We start from the raw sequence: 13,080 nt of genomic DNA, 5'->3' as shown, positions 1-13,080 counted from the left end.
TGGCTGGTGTCGTACTTCAGCAATCGTTCACGACGCGTAGTGCTGAACGGCAAGCAGTCTGAGCTGTTCGGCTGTTTTCTGGCTGATGTTCCTGACCAAGTTGAGAGTGAGTGCCCTATGTACGTTGATGATGTGAAAATGTATCACGAAAGCGACAACGTAGCAGACTGTCTTACACTTCAGGCGGATTTGGATCGCCTCCGTGGATGGTCCAAAACTGGGGACTGAAATTGAACCCAGCTAGGTGCAATACCATCCCATTCACCCTCCGCACGTCACCCGTTCACTGTTCATATGCACTAGACGGTCACCGCTTGGATAGCTGCCAGCAGATTCGCGATCTTGGCGTCTTCCTGGACACCAAACTCACCTCTGCCAATCACATAGCTTTAACTGTCTCAAAAGCAAACAGGATGCTGGCTGGGCCTTATCATGCGAAGCGTGCAAATGCCGTCGTGCCCTCGTCAAGCGCGGTTCAATCACAAGGCTTTGCTGTGTGCCTTCAACGCTCATGTGAGATCGTTGATAAGTGTACGGTAGCGTTATTTGGAGCGGTGCCGTCGTTTCCCATCTCGCCCGGTTCGAAAGACCACAACACCGGTTTCTCATGCGGTTGGGTTCGAGTAGCCAGCCTCGGTGTCCTCCACTGGATTACGAGCATCTTCTCGCTTTTTTCAAGACACCATCTACCAAGGCACGATTTGCTCAGTCTGACATCTCATTTCTATACCACGTCTTACGGGCTTAGCTGCGCTCACCTGACATTACTGTTGTCTGGCTACACCCGTCCGGCGTTCTCGGCATATCGGCCTTTTCCATGAGCCATTTTCAATGGTCAACACTGTTAAAAATCAGTGAGCTAGAATCGCTTTTCGTCTAGGGTGGGAATGAAAAATTTAATTGTAAAAAGACCGTGCAGGAGAAGAAATTCAATTAACAAAAGATGGAACTTATGAGCTGGTGCCTGATGCTTCTGCAAGCAGACACCTATTTCAAGTTGACATGGACGCAATATCATCAACCTGACAAAACTGCTTTGTTTTTTAACATCTTAGGCCATTAAAGTAAAACCGAATACATTAAAGCACAGTAATTTCATGACAGTGTAATGAGCACAACAAATTATGCAACACCAATAATTTGGTGCTGCACTTTGCACTTCCCTTCCACAGCATTTTTAACACAAAACAAAGCAAAGGAATTCAGCAACAAAATAACAACAGAAAATTTAACAAGCATTAAGCACTCAAACAACAAACCTTGGACTCCTACACATCAGCCCATCGCCAAGTCAAACACAATAGACATACCTCTGGCTTTTATTAAGATGGGGTCACGGAAAACAAACATTTTGTCACTCTTCCTTACAAAATATCAATGCTTATTTCCATGAAAGTAGCCTAATTATGCCTCACGTAAAGAGGCCTTACTTCATCTCATCCTGTCCCCCAAAGATAAATATCAATCACGCCCACCAACCTACCAGATTAAAGTGCGGAACAGGTAAGAGGCGTGCATAACAAACATTTCCAGAGGGCAGCATTTCGCCATTAAACACTTCTGTATTAGCTGCGTCAGGACTGTCCCAAAGCTCTGTACGACAGCATAAGGATAGCCTTGTCAGGCAGCCTGGTGAGTTAGGTATTCGAAAGGCTTAGATTTATCATTATCGAGCACTGCCATGAACAAAACAAAAAAAAAACGGCTAACCGGGGGTTTAACAGGAAAAATGGCGATAAAAATAAGTTTTGTGCTTCAAATTGTCTCCTTCATTCCCTGCGAATTGTTCACTCTTGGGTGCATATCAAACATGTTTGGACGGCTGGCGAATTGATCCAATTTTCGTATAAAATACGTGCAAGCTTGTAGCTACAGCATCTTGCGGAGAAATTGGTCAACATTTCAAGCAACAGATAGTACCTCTAAAGGCAATCGGAAAGGAAGGAATAATAAAGTGGTAGTGGTAGTGGTAGTGGTAGTGGTAGTGGTAGTGGTAAAGTGGTACGCTCGTATGATACCAAGAAAAGCAAAAGTAGTTCAATAAGCATAAAGACATACTTTTTTGGCAAAATTTTGCAATCAGCTGATTTGGCTTAAAATCTGCTAACACGAGTGCTGAAATGGTGATATTCATCTTGTAAATTTCATCTAGAAGACATTTCTTGAATTTTTCACTGCTAAATTTCGGGAGTGATGCAATTTGGTGGTCAAGTTTCTTCGGGTAAAGGAAAACGTGGAGTAAAATTCTCTACCAGGCCTTGCTGGTGTTTGCACCAGGCTCTGCTTTCGTGGTGCGGTGGTGAGGCTAAAAAAATTGGGATGCGTGAAAACCTTGCATTTGGCACACAGCTGCAGATTGTGATGCATTTTGTAAACAAACCAAACTTGATGCGTGTGAGCGGCTGGAGGCGGCGGGGTTCTTGGGCTTGAAGGTACCTGGCGCCCTTGCTCTGTGCACATATAGACATGATTCAGATGTACGTGAGGCAGGACATGGCCATAGGTGTCCAGGTTCTGCGGAGCCTCGTTTATGCTTGGTGGTTTCAAGTGAGCTCGGTTTTGGATGACATCTGAAAGCCTCAGAAAGGAAAATATGGGTTTGGCATGTGCGATTAGACAGTGTCAGGCGGGAGTGAAAAATTCACATAAATGTGGGGGGAAGGAGTGAAAAATTCCTCCTCATAGCGTGTTGCTTTACAACCAAAGTCGGCAATTCTAGGGCACTGTTAAAAATGGATTGGCCGCACGACTACCCGCTGTCTGCAATCACTTTTTGCAGCATTCTCCCTCAACTGGGAGATGTCCCTCCCTCCCTCCCTCCCTCCCTCAATGTCCGTCCCGGTGGCTCAGTTGGTTAGAGCGCCTGCCTCCCGGTTCACCCACACGTGGCGGGGTGGGTTCGAGTCGCTTTAGGCGCTCGCTATTTGCCCTTGACATGTGTGGCCTGCGGCCGGTGGCAGCGGTCGCGCTAAAGGTCAGTTGGCGTCAGAGGGCAGGACGGACCGTGCCGAGCATTGCGGCACGTTAAGCTTTCGCCACTAAATTCTGCCGTTGCCTGGAATTGCGCGATCGGATGGTAGGGGTCAGGGCTCACAGAACAAGCACTGCTTAGCGTGAGCGCTGATCCCAGAAATCCATCCATTCAAAGGGTTCGGATCAAATTTTAAAAAAAGCTGACATTTTCATCCAACAAAATCATTTCAATCTGATTTGTTAGGCTCGCCGCCACAAGTGGGACGCTCTCTTGATGACTTGATGTGCGACTGTGCGTGGTTGTGTGTGTGTGTGTGTGTGTGTGTGTGTGTGTGTGTGTGTGTGTGTGTGTGTGTGTGTGCGTGCGTGTGCGTGTGCGTGTGCGTGTGCGTGTGCGTGTGTGTGTGTGTGTGTGTGTGTGTGTGTGTGTGTGTGTGTGTGTGTGTGTGTGTGTGTGTGTGTGTGTGTGTGTGTGTGTGTGTGTGTGTGTGTGTGTGTGTGTGTGTGTGCGTGTGTGTGTGTGTGTCGTGTGCGTGTGCGTGTGTGTGTGCGTGTGTGTGTGTGTGTGTGTGTGTGTGTGTGTGTGTGTGTGTGTGTGTGTGTGTGTGTGTGTGTGTGTGTGTGTGTGTGTGTGTGTGTGTGTGTGTGTGTGTGTGTGTGTGTGATCGTATATTTATTACTTTTAAAACTAGACTGCTTCCGTAATGGGGCCTTTGCCTGTGGAATGCGTATGTCCTAAATAAACAATGAACAATGGTTTTAAACTGGTTGAACAGGTTTTACATCTGTATCCTTTAGAGGCTATCCACTGAACAGATAATTGATTTTGAAAGACTTTCGGAAGCATTACTTCACGACGATCGTTTTCGCGCGGCCGGTACGCCGCCGCTCTGTGTTAGCGGCGAACACAGCTCGTTTTGATGGAAGCTGTAGTGCCGACCATCGGTGTTTTTGTTCCTAAGATTACGAGCACGTAGGTTCAAAACGTTTTGGTACAGTTGGTTTCGCAAGTCAATTTTAAAAAGGGTGAACGTTCCACGCAAAACTGTGTTAGCCTGTTTTCATCTCTGACCTCATTTCGATTCACCCTACCGAACACTGAGGCGACCCCTCATGATTTGTGGGCAACGGACTCCTTGGGTACAGCACAAGGTGCACACTACCCTTGCCAGGGGCTGGGGGCTGGAGGGCCGTTCCTTTCCAGCGTGGAGTGCCTACTGGCTGCCATTCTGACTACAATGTGTAGAGGTCTTCTGGTTGACGCGGAGGCCCTCAAAGGGGTGCCTCATGCACCGGTTCCCTCCCTGACGTGGAAGGCCCTCTGACTGGGGCAAGTACTATGGTTTCTGATTGACACAGGGCCCTTCTATTGTCCCATTGTAAACTCTGATCATGATTTTTCATATCTCCCTTCATTGTCAGAGGGCCCGACCAACGCAAGAAGGCTCTTGCATTCGGGCTCCCGCCCCTGTCCCTGTTCAGCGAATGTTTCCCTGGCCGACTCGGGCCCCTTGCCGACACAAGACCCCTGTTAGGTACTGTGGGCCCCTGCTCGGCACAGGGACCTCTGATTTCAGGGGTCACGACCGATGCAAATCTGGGGCCCCGGCCTTTTTCCTGCTTGGGAAATAAGCCCCAGGTATCAAATCGACTCGGAGCCGACTGTTGAATGCTGGTAGTCTCTTGCCAAAGTAGAGGCCCGCATTGCTGCACGGGGTCCCCATTTGGTGCAAGAGGTCCTCTGATTGACATTTGACGACCCGGTCAAACGGGCCTTAATGCTGACCCACGGCCAGCCCTTTGGACTCCTCGGGTCCTTGATCGTCGGTCCCCAGGCGCCCACATCTAAGGGGGTGGGGTGGGGGTGGGGGTGGGGGGGGGGGGGGGCACCTACCCCTGTGCCCGGCTGCCTGCGCCCCTGAATAATTGGCACAGAGACTCCAGTTCGACCAATTGGGCCCCTGGCCAAAACAAGGTGGGGAACCCTGGCTGACGAAGGTGTCTTTCACTGTCTCACTGTAGACTCTTGTGTCGTACATTGTCGTATCTCAGTTTCATGTCTGGGAACCTTGTGGGGCCAGAAGGGTCCCTCAGCATCTAGGAGAAGCACTTGCCCCTGTCTCTGCCCTCTGTCTGTGCTCCTGTCATCTCGTAATGCTTCTGGTCTTGGTCAGCCCGTTTGGACGTGAATAATAAGTTGGTTTCTTTATGCAATGAGTGGATCTGGGTGCAAATTGTTACATTATGCCCATTCCGACTGCGAGAAGCTTGCATTATAGGTTGTGCTTATGGGAGTCTCCAAAGGCGACACCGTCCCTTTCATGTTGAGTCTAATCTTGGTTCCCCTCTTGGAATAATCTTTGTCACACGTGATTGCCTGGTGTCATGCATGACACAAATGGCGGCGTTGACTAATTTTCAGTCGCTTCTGGAATTTAAACAAGGGATATGTCTTGGACATACTGAATATCAGAGGTTGACCAAAACAAGCCATGGATGAATTCCGGTAAAAATTCCGGTCAAAATGTATTATCAATAATTTTCTCCACAGACTGCGACGGTTTTAAATGTAGGTATGAAGATTTGAGCTCGGTAGTGGTCACTGCAGACTTGGGTTGGACTAGGGTACAATATCTGACCCTGCCCACTACCGACACCGGTACGGTCTGTCACCCAAGTCTGTCAGCTCTGCTCAACCGCCTGGGTTGGACTGGGGCTACAATATCTGACCCTGCCCGCTACCGAGACCGGTACGGTCTGTCACCCGAGTCTGTCAGCTCTGCTCAACCGCCTGGGTTGGACTGGGGCTACAATATCTGACCCTGCCCGCTACCGAGACCGGTACGGTCTGTCACCCGAGTCTGTCAGCTCTGCTCAACCGCCTGGGTTGGACTGGGGCTACAATATCTGACCCTGCCCGCTACCGAGACCGGTACGGTCTGTCACCCGAGTCTGTCAGCTCTGCTCAACCGCCTGGGTTGGACTGGGGCTACAATATCTGACCCTGCCCGCTACCGAGACCGGTACGGTCTGTCACCCGAGTCTGTCAGCTCTGCTCAACCGCCTGGGTTGGACTGGGGCTACAATATCTGACACTCCCGCTACCGAGACCGGTACGGTCTGTCACCCAAGTCTGTCAGCTCTGCTCAACCGCTTGGGTTGGACTGGGGCTACAATATCTGACTCTGCCCGCTACCGAGACCGGTACGGTCTGTCACCCGAGTCTGTCAGCTCTGCTCAACCGCCTGGGTTGGACTGGGGCTACAATATCTGACCCTGCCCGCTACCGAGACCGGTACGGTCTGTCACCCGAGTCTGTCAGCTCTGCTCAACCGCTTGGGTTGGACTGGGGCTACAATATCTGACCCTGCCCGCTACCGAGACCGGTACGGTCTGTCACCCGAGTCTGTCAACTCTGCTCAGCCGCAAACGGAGGAGGGCCCGGTGCAGTCTTACTACAAATTCCGAGGATATTTGGCTGGTGACCTCTCCGTCAGCGACAGCAGCTGCTAAAAACTCCGCCGGCGGAGGTCTGACGTCACGGTTGACAGCTGCACGTGTGCCCCAGGTCCCGCCGAGCACGCGGTCAGTGTGTGAGTCAGACCGAGCCATGACATGTGCTGCTCTGTGACCATGGCATGAATCAAGGCGATATGGGCCTTGTGGGTTTGCAGCAGAGCGGTGCACTAAATCCCAGAACAGGCACTGCGACTGGCTAATGCTTCAGGGAGTAATGCTAAACAACGGTTTGCAAAATGAAACTCTTTCAGTGTGAAGGGTGTGGCGCCGTCACCTGAAAACTTGACCCAGGGTGTGAATGTGACGTTGTGGCTGCCTGTGGGGAAGTGAAGGCAGAGAGGGAGTGAATGTGTAAAGACGAGGACAGGCCTTGTTTTTGTGAAAAGATGCAGTTAGATACGAACCCGCGCAACCACAGCCATAGCCGCTAACGCGAGCTACCGGTGCATAAGGCGCGTCATGGTGCTGACATCTTGTTCCTTTATTCACAGGTCGGTTGCCCTTGGCACTATTGCATAGCCTAATACATCACAGTCCTATTGCTTGCCTGTGCAAAGCTAAAATGCAACAATGGTATCCCTTCTAACTCAGTGACACGATAGTCTGAAAACTCCAGTTCCAATATTGATCCCATGGTCCAAGCCAGCAGCAATGGCCGACCTCACACGGCCAGAAAAAGAAACGCCTTGCTTTAATGCCATGCTTTGCATCCCCATAGAGTGCGTCAGGTATGCTCTGCTCGATTTCGACCGGCTATCATCGAGTGCTCATTTTGAGGCAGCTTAATCATCATGTGGTCCCGGGACGTCTGAACAACCTTGGACACCTTTCACACTCACCCAGCTCTGTGCTGGTTTCATGTCCACAATGTGTGTATCGTGAAGGGCATTGGCGTCAACGGTGGTTAGCGCGCGCACTTCTTGAGCGAGTCCTTACTTCCTGATTGCTTTCCTGTTGATCTCTGGATGACCTGACTGTTTCACTGTAGCATCAGCGCGATCTGTGTGGACAGCGGGCCATCTGACAGAGCGTTACAAGCCTTGGGGTTTGACCATTGTCGCTTGGCTCTTAGATAGCTGACCTGTCTCTGTTCGTCTGCGTTTCCCCTTTGCTTATTCAGCTGAGGCCACATGAAGTGTTTTAGCCATTGACAGCTCTTTGCGCCACGACGTTGTGGGTTCGGAACTTAGTGCGAACTGCGCTTCGGTTTTCTTTACCCCAGTAGGCGCAAGAGACCTTTCGCGATATACTACAGCGATATCATTCATCTTATAATGCAATATATATATATATATATATATATATATATATATATATATATATATATATATGTATGTATGTAATGCAATATATAATGCAATATGTAATGCAACATATTTATGTGTAAAAAATGAACACATATGTATCTCCTATAGCTCTATGTCCGGTGATGAACTGACCAAAACTCCCTCAGTGAAATGCTTGTTCTGGAGTCCCATTCCTATCCCACCACACCATTACCATTATAGGAGATTTCGACCACATTTGGGACGGAGGGACAGTCTAAGTTTACAAACTCAGCAACACCATGTGCCCGAGATCTCAGAGGGCAGGTGGTGTACGTACGGCCCCTGCCCGCAAAAGGGTGAACAGAGAGCCAACCCGGCACGGGGCTAGCAATAAATAAGTTTGGAAACCAGCATTGTTCCAAGAGCTCACTATTGTTATGATCTGCAATACCACAACGTCACTGTTAGTGTAACCTGACAAAGTTGCACGTTCTAGATAACCCACCACCACGCCATGACGCATACGATAACTTAGAACCAGCTACAACCTTTAGGGAGTACGTTTCAACAGTTGACAAGTTTAAAAAAGCGACAAAACTAGGTATTAACGACAATTTTTGGGGCATCAGATGGGCTCGGCCTGGAACGTCCCGGTATCCTTTTTTGCGCATGTGTCGGGGATAGTTGTTGACGGGTCAACAAGTTTTCAGCTGCTAGTGCCATTTGCCCCGCAGTCATGGCGAAAAATGGAAGAAGCCATTAGCAAAGCCCGGATTAGCCGCTCGCTGGGACCGGCGCATTGGCAGTGGTGATGCATTTACAGTGCGCTGGCATTGCGTAGTAATGTATTGTTATCATGGTTTTACCGAACAGCCAATTTCGATCAGCGCCTGCATGGAGGCCGTCCAGCCAAAGGTTTTTCGTTGGCGATTCATGAAGCTTGCGGCACAGCAGTCGACCATTAGGATTGCCAGTTCTGCCCGACCCAGGTTGTTCGGAGCCTTTTAACCGGACATCGAACATGAACAACGCACCATACAGAAACACTCCTGGAGATTTCAAACGTACTGTGCGCTTGAAAAGTCTTCAGATGTTAACACATCGATCACGTTTTTTGTCGACTTTCAACGTGTTTTAGATACTAGTCCTTTGTGCAAGGGCTTGTTACGTTTGTCGTCATGCTCCGCGAACTTTCAAAGCTGAACTCCTGGGCAACAATATTGGCTATTCTACTGCAGATTAGCCCCATCGTGAGGAATGCAGCTGAGTTTTAACTTGTCTGCCCACAGAAATCCTGCCATAAAGCTGGGTCCCTGCCGCCGATGCATTTGCCTCTAACGGCCTGTCGCGTCAGATCACTAAAAAATCACTAACAAATCACTAAAACCTGTCTTCCTAACATCACTGCCTTCTGCCGGGCTTATGATCAACATTGTTCTTCGAACAGCAGTCAGATGATTAAAAACGAATGGCTCAAACCTGTCAAGCATCTTAGCCTTATCATAGGTGTCAATCTGCAATGTTCTTGTAACCTAAATTAGTTGCACAAGTCTCTGACTAACATTTCGGAGCTCTGATTACAAGTTTCAAACAGCAAACTGTGCGGAAAGGAAAAAGCCTGCATTACGGAAGGAGAAACAATTTGCAATCAGAACGGTGCTTTCCTCAATGCAGACAACAGCACAAGGGCTCCAGGAAAACATTTGTTTCAGTTCAGACGAGATATTCGGTAGACATCCGAAGAAATACGTCTCCCGTAGACTCAGCAGAAGACGGTGAAATCTAGACAGACAAGTTGTGTTAGTCGAAGACGTCGACGGTAGGAATCCAATTTCAGCCTTACTAAGTGTGATCAATGACGGAAGAGGTTGAGACCAATATTCACTTCCGCGCGCTTATGCGCGCCCGACGCTCCACAATGGTGCACTTCATGCTGTCCGTACCGGCCGCTCCAGCGAGCTGGGCTGGCCGGGCCCAACCCTGAACTGACCGTGCAACAGTCACTCTTGCCTGCACCCTCACGCCGATTGTTATATGATCGCATATAGCTCGTACCTTCACGTGCACACGCGGCGAGTACTCGCCTAGTTTGTTCACATTTTGTACTCATTCCTCAAATAGCACCTAACCCGAGCTTGTCTCAAGTGCTAAACCGAACTCTTGTGCATTTAACGCTGTCAAAGCGCCTGCTTACCTGCATGGGCACCGGATAGGTATGCGTGTAGTATTCGACACCTTCAGGCATAGCCCCTGGACCAACGCCCTAGCAGCGTACAAGGTCCCCAGTTTCAGCGTCATGCTACCGAAATTCCCAAATCTGTACCCTTGTTGTAAATGCAGTGAAAGCCTAAAAACTTAACCATTCATTTAACAGATGACAGCACCACTGACGTTAACGTCGGAGCGGCTCTTGACTCGCCGTAGTACGCGGCTCATATTCCAGTTCTCCGCAGTAGTTTCACCTCAGGCCGACCGCTCCTGCCTCTCCACAGAGGACGCCCCGATCGACACGGCTGAGTACAGGCCAAAAAGCCTTGGAAATGGATTCGTCGTGTTGAACGGCACAGTTGGATCTTAAAAGATTTGTATGATGAAGAATGGTTGGGTGAAACGGCAAGCTTTCTTAATTATTAATGATGTATCGTGTCATTGATGATGCTTGACTGAAAGCGATTGACAGCACAGAAAGATGGCTCCTGAACAAAATGAGTAAAAATCTGTGACATCTCTCTTCTTTCTCTTTGCTTGTTTGAGCGATTCCCTAATTCATTCGCCAGGGGTCACTCTTGACGCTACAGAAATTCTGCAAATTTTTGCCTCGCGAATAGGAGGCCTTATTCGGGTAATAATCGACCTTCAACGTATCAAGAAGTACTGATTAGACGACACAGTTCAAGAAGCATTGGTGATGTTGAAACTCAACGTTGCAAACAGCCTAAAGCGCGGAGCTTTGCCAATGCAGTCAACGCGTCTTTGGTAACGACTTTTAACCAGTACCCCATGCAGGTATGTTCCTGGTTCCCGATGGTGGATCCTGGACCCCATAGAGTTCTGTGATTTTAGGATCCTGGGATCTTTTTTGGCTCCAGGCACATGCCTGCTTCCTGGTATACTGAAGATCGATTATTGTCAGACCAACTTTATCCTCTTCTCAAAAGCATTTTATAAAATTAAGACGTAATTAAACTTTGCTTGTCATGATACATGTCAATGCGTCTAGATAGGCTCAACTTATCTAGATCACGATCATTTTTGCAACCGTCTAAATTTGCCCAACACGTTTTCGTGACAACAGGTTTGTCTAGTAATAATATTTTAGTAGTATTTCAATCTGATTTTCTCCTTAACAAACATGGCCTGGCTACGCGCCGAACACTATGGCACTAAAGCATGCCTAACCCAGCCCAACCCAAGGATATTTTTGCCGAAAGTCTTGGCTAAGCGGGCATTCCACAACAAACGACCACATAGGTGCATGCCACCACGACACACCCTTCAAATCTGACGAGAACATGTCTATGAGTACTTAGAAAGCCAAATCACGATGCGGCCTGTTTTAGAACCGTACGACGTAACTGATAAGGAGCTGTGAACAGATGAAAATACGCGATGGCTTCACGAACCCCATTTTTATTCAACTTGCTCTAATGAAAACGGTTTGCGGGGTATTATGCTTGGGAAAACAGCATCGGAAAGCTAAGTACCTATATTTTCTTAAAAAAGGCCAATGTAATATTCAAGGTCAGTTTGACACATATACTAACCTAGTTTTGCCTTTCAATCCATCTTCTAAAAATATTCTACCTAAAAACGAACACATGGCGCCTTTGACTTTGTTTAGACCACTTTCCAATTAGAAACCAATTGATTGCCGCCACGACTGATGACAGAAACCGATGGAATCTCTTTTAGATCGATCGCAGATCGGACTTGACAGTCGACGGATCCCGCTCGGCTGCGGGCCATGACCCGAGCGGCCGGCATCGGCTGACTGAGCGCGACTGGTTCACTCCGTCGGGAACTCTGACCGTGGCCTTGAAACCATTCATTTAAATCTTCAACGTTTCCTTTTTCCAACCTTCTTCCTTTCCACGTTCTTTTGTGATTCCACAACAATGTCTGAATGACAAAGGCTGGTAAATCGACTGTGCGTTCCTGTCGTTCTGCACGGGTAAATTGACTGTGCGTACTTGTCGTTCCGCACGAGTCGCTTAAGAGGCAAACATTTTGTGCTTCGAGCCCGCGCAGCACATCGATAGCCATTACACAGAGCTGAACCGGAGATCAACGTGAGAATAAATAAACAACTGGTCTGGAATTGCATTACTTTGTCCAATCTAGCTTTGAGCCAGAGCAAAATCGTCTCATGTGTGGGGCAAGCGCGCTGGAGCCGTGCTTGTGGAGCGCGACACAGCACGCATCAAATTCGACTCAAGCTCCGCGGAAACCAGGCCGGGGCCCAAGAGGGGTCTGTGTGTGTGTGTGTGTGTGTGTGTGTGTGTGTGTGTGTGTGTGTGTGTGTGTGTGTGTGTGTGTGTGTGTATATATATATATATATATATATATATATATGTGTGTGTGTGTGTGTGTGTGTGTGTGTGTGTGCGTATATTTGTAGAACAGTATCGCTCGGAAGTCGGGAAAATAAAAGCCTGCAGTTTTGCAGAACAGAAAAAGGGCGTGCCTGGCTACCATGGCGAATGCGGTGAAACCATTTGCTATCATCACCAACAAGAGTTGTTAACTTGGCTAAGTCGTTACACACATGCCGAATCGCTGTGCCAAACTGAAGACATGTAAGGCCACTTGACCTGAAGCACAAAGAAACAAGCAGCAGTTTGCGTGAAATCCCCGTCAATTATCTAGAGAAGAACTCCGCTCGAAGGGGTTTGGTACAGCTTGGTATCAAATCGTATACGGCTTGCAAGAAAAACATCGTCATCTGCCGTTGCAAATCTTGATGCAATTCCGTAAACGAGTGGGTGTGCTGAAGCCACAGAATGTATGGACACAAGCTCCAGATCAACGGCAGAATCAAGCTGTCACGGAAGGGCTAGCTAGCCCAGATCGTGAGATCACTTTGGAGCAAGTGAACACAATAATGTTTACGGTTGAAATTTTTTTTCGTTCAGATGAAAACACGTTTGGTTATTTTTCTACCTGATGTGTAGACCCTTCATCTATGACATCCGCAAATGCTCAGCAGGCACGATGAGCGTATTCCCCCTTTCGTCTTATCCCGTCCCCCCCCCCCTCACCGTCTTGTCTGCGAATGTTAATCGGTTACAGTTTTGGCATTGGAGGCATTTGTATGTAGTAC

Source organism: Pollicipes pollicipes, unplaced genomic scaffold, assembly GCF_011947565.3.
Source record: "Pollicipes pollicipes isolate AB1234 unplaced genomic scaffold, Ppol_2.1 Scaffold_7261;HRSCAF=8764_pilon_pilon_pilon, whole genome shotgun sequence".
NCBI classification, from domain to species: Eukaryota; Metazoa; Arthropoda; class Thecostraca; order Pollicipedomorpha; family Pollicipedidae; genus Pollicipes; species Pollicipes pollicipes.
The sequence above is the reverse complement of the archived record's forward strand: the minus strand, read 5'-3'. Positions refer to the sequence as shown.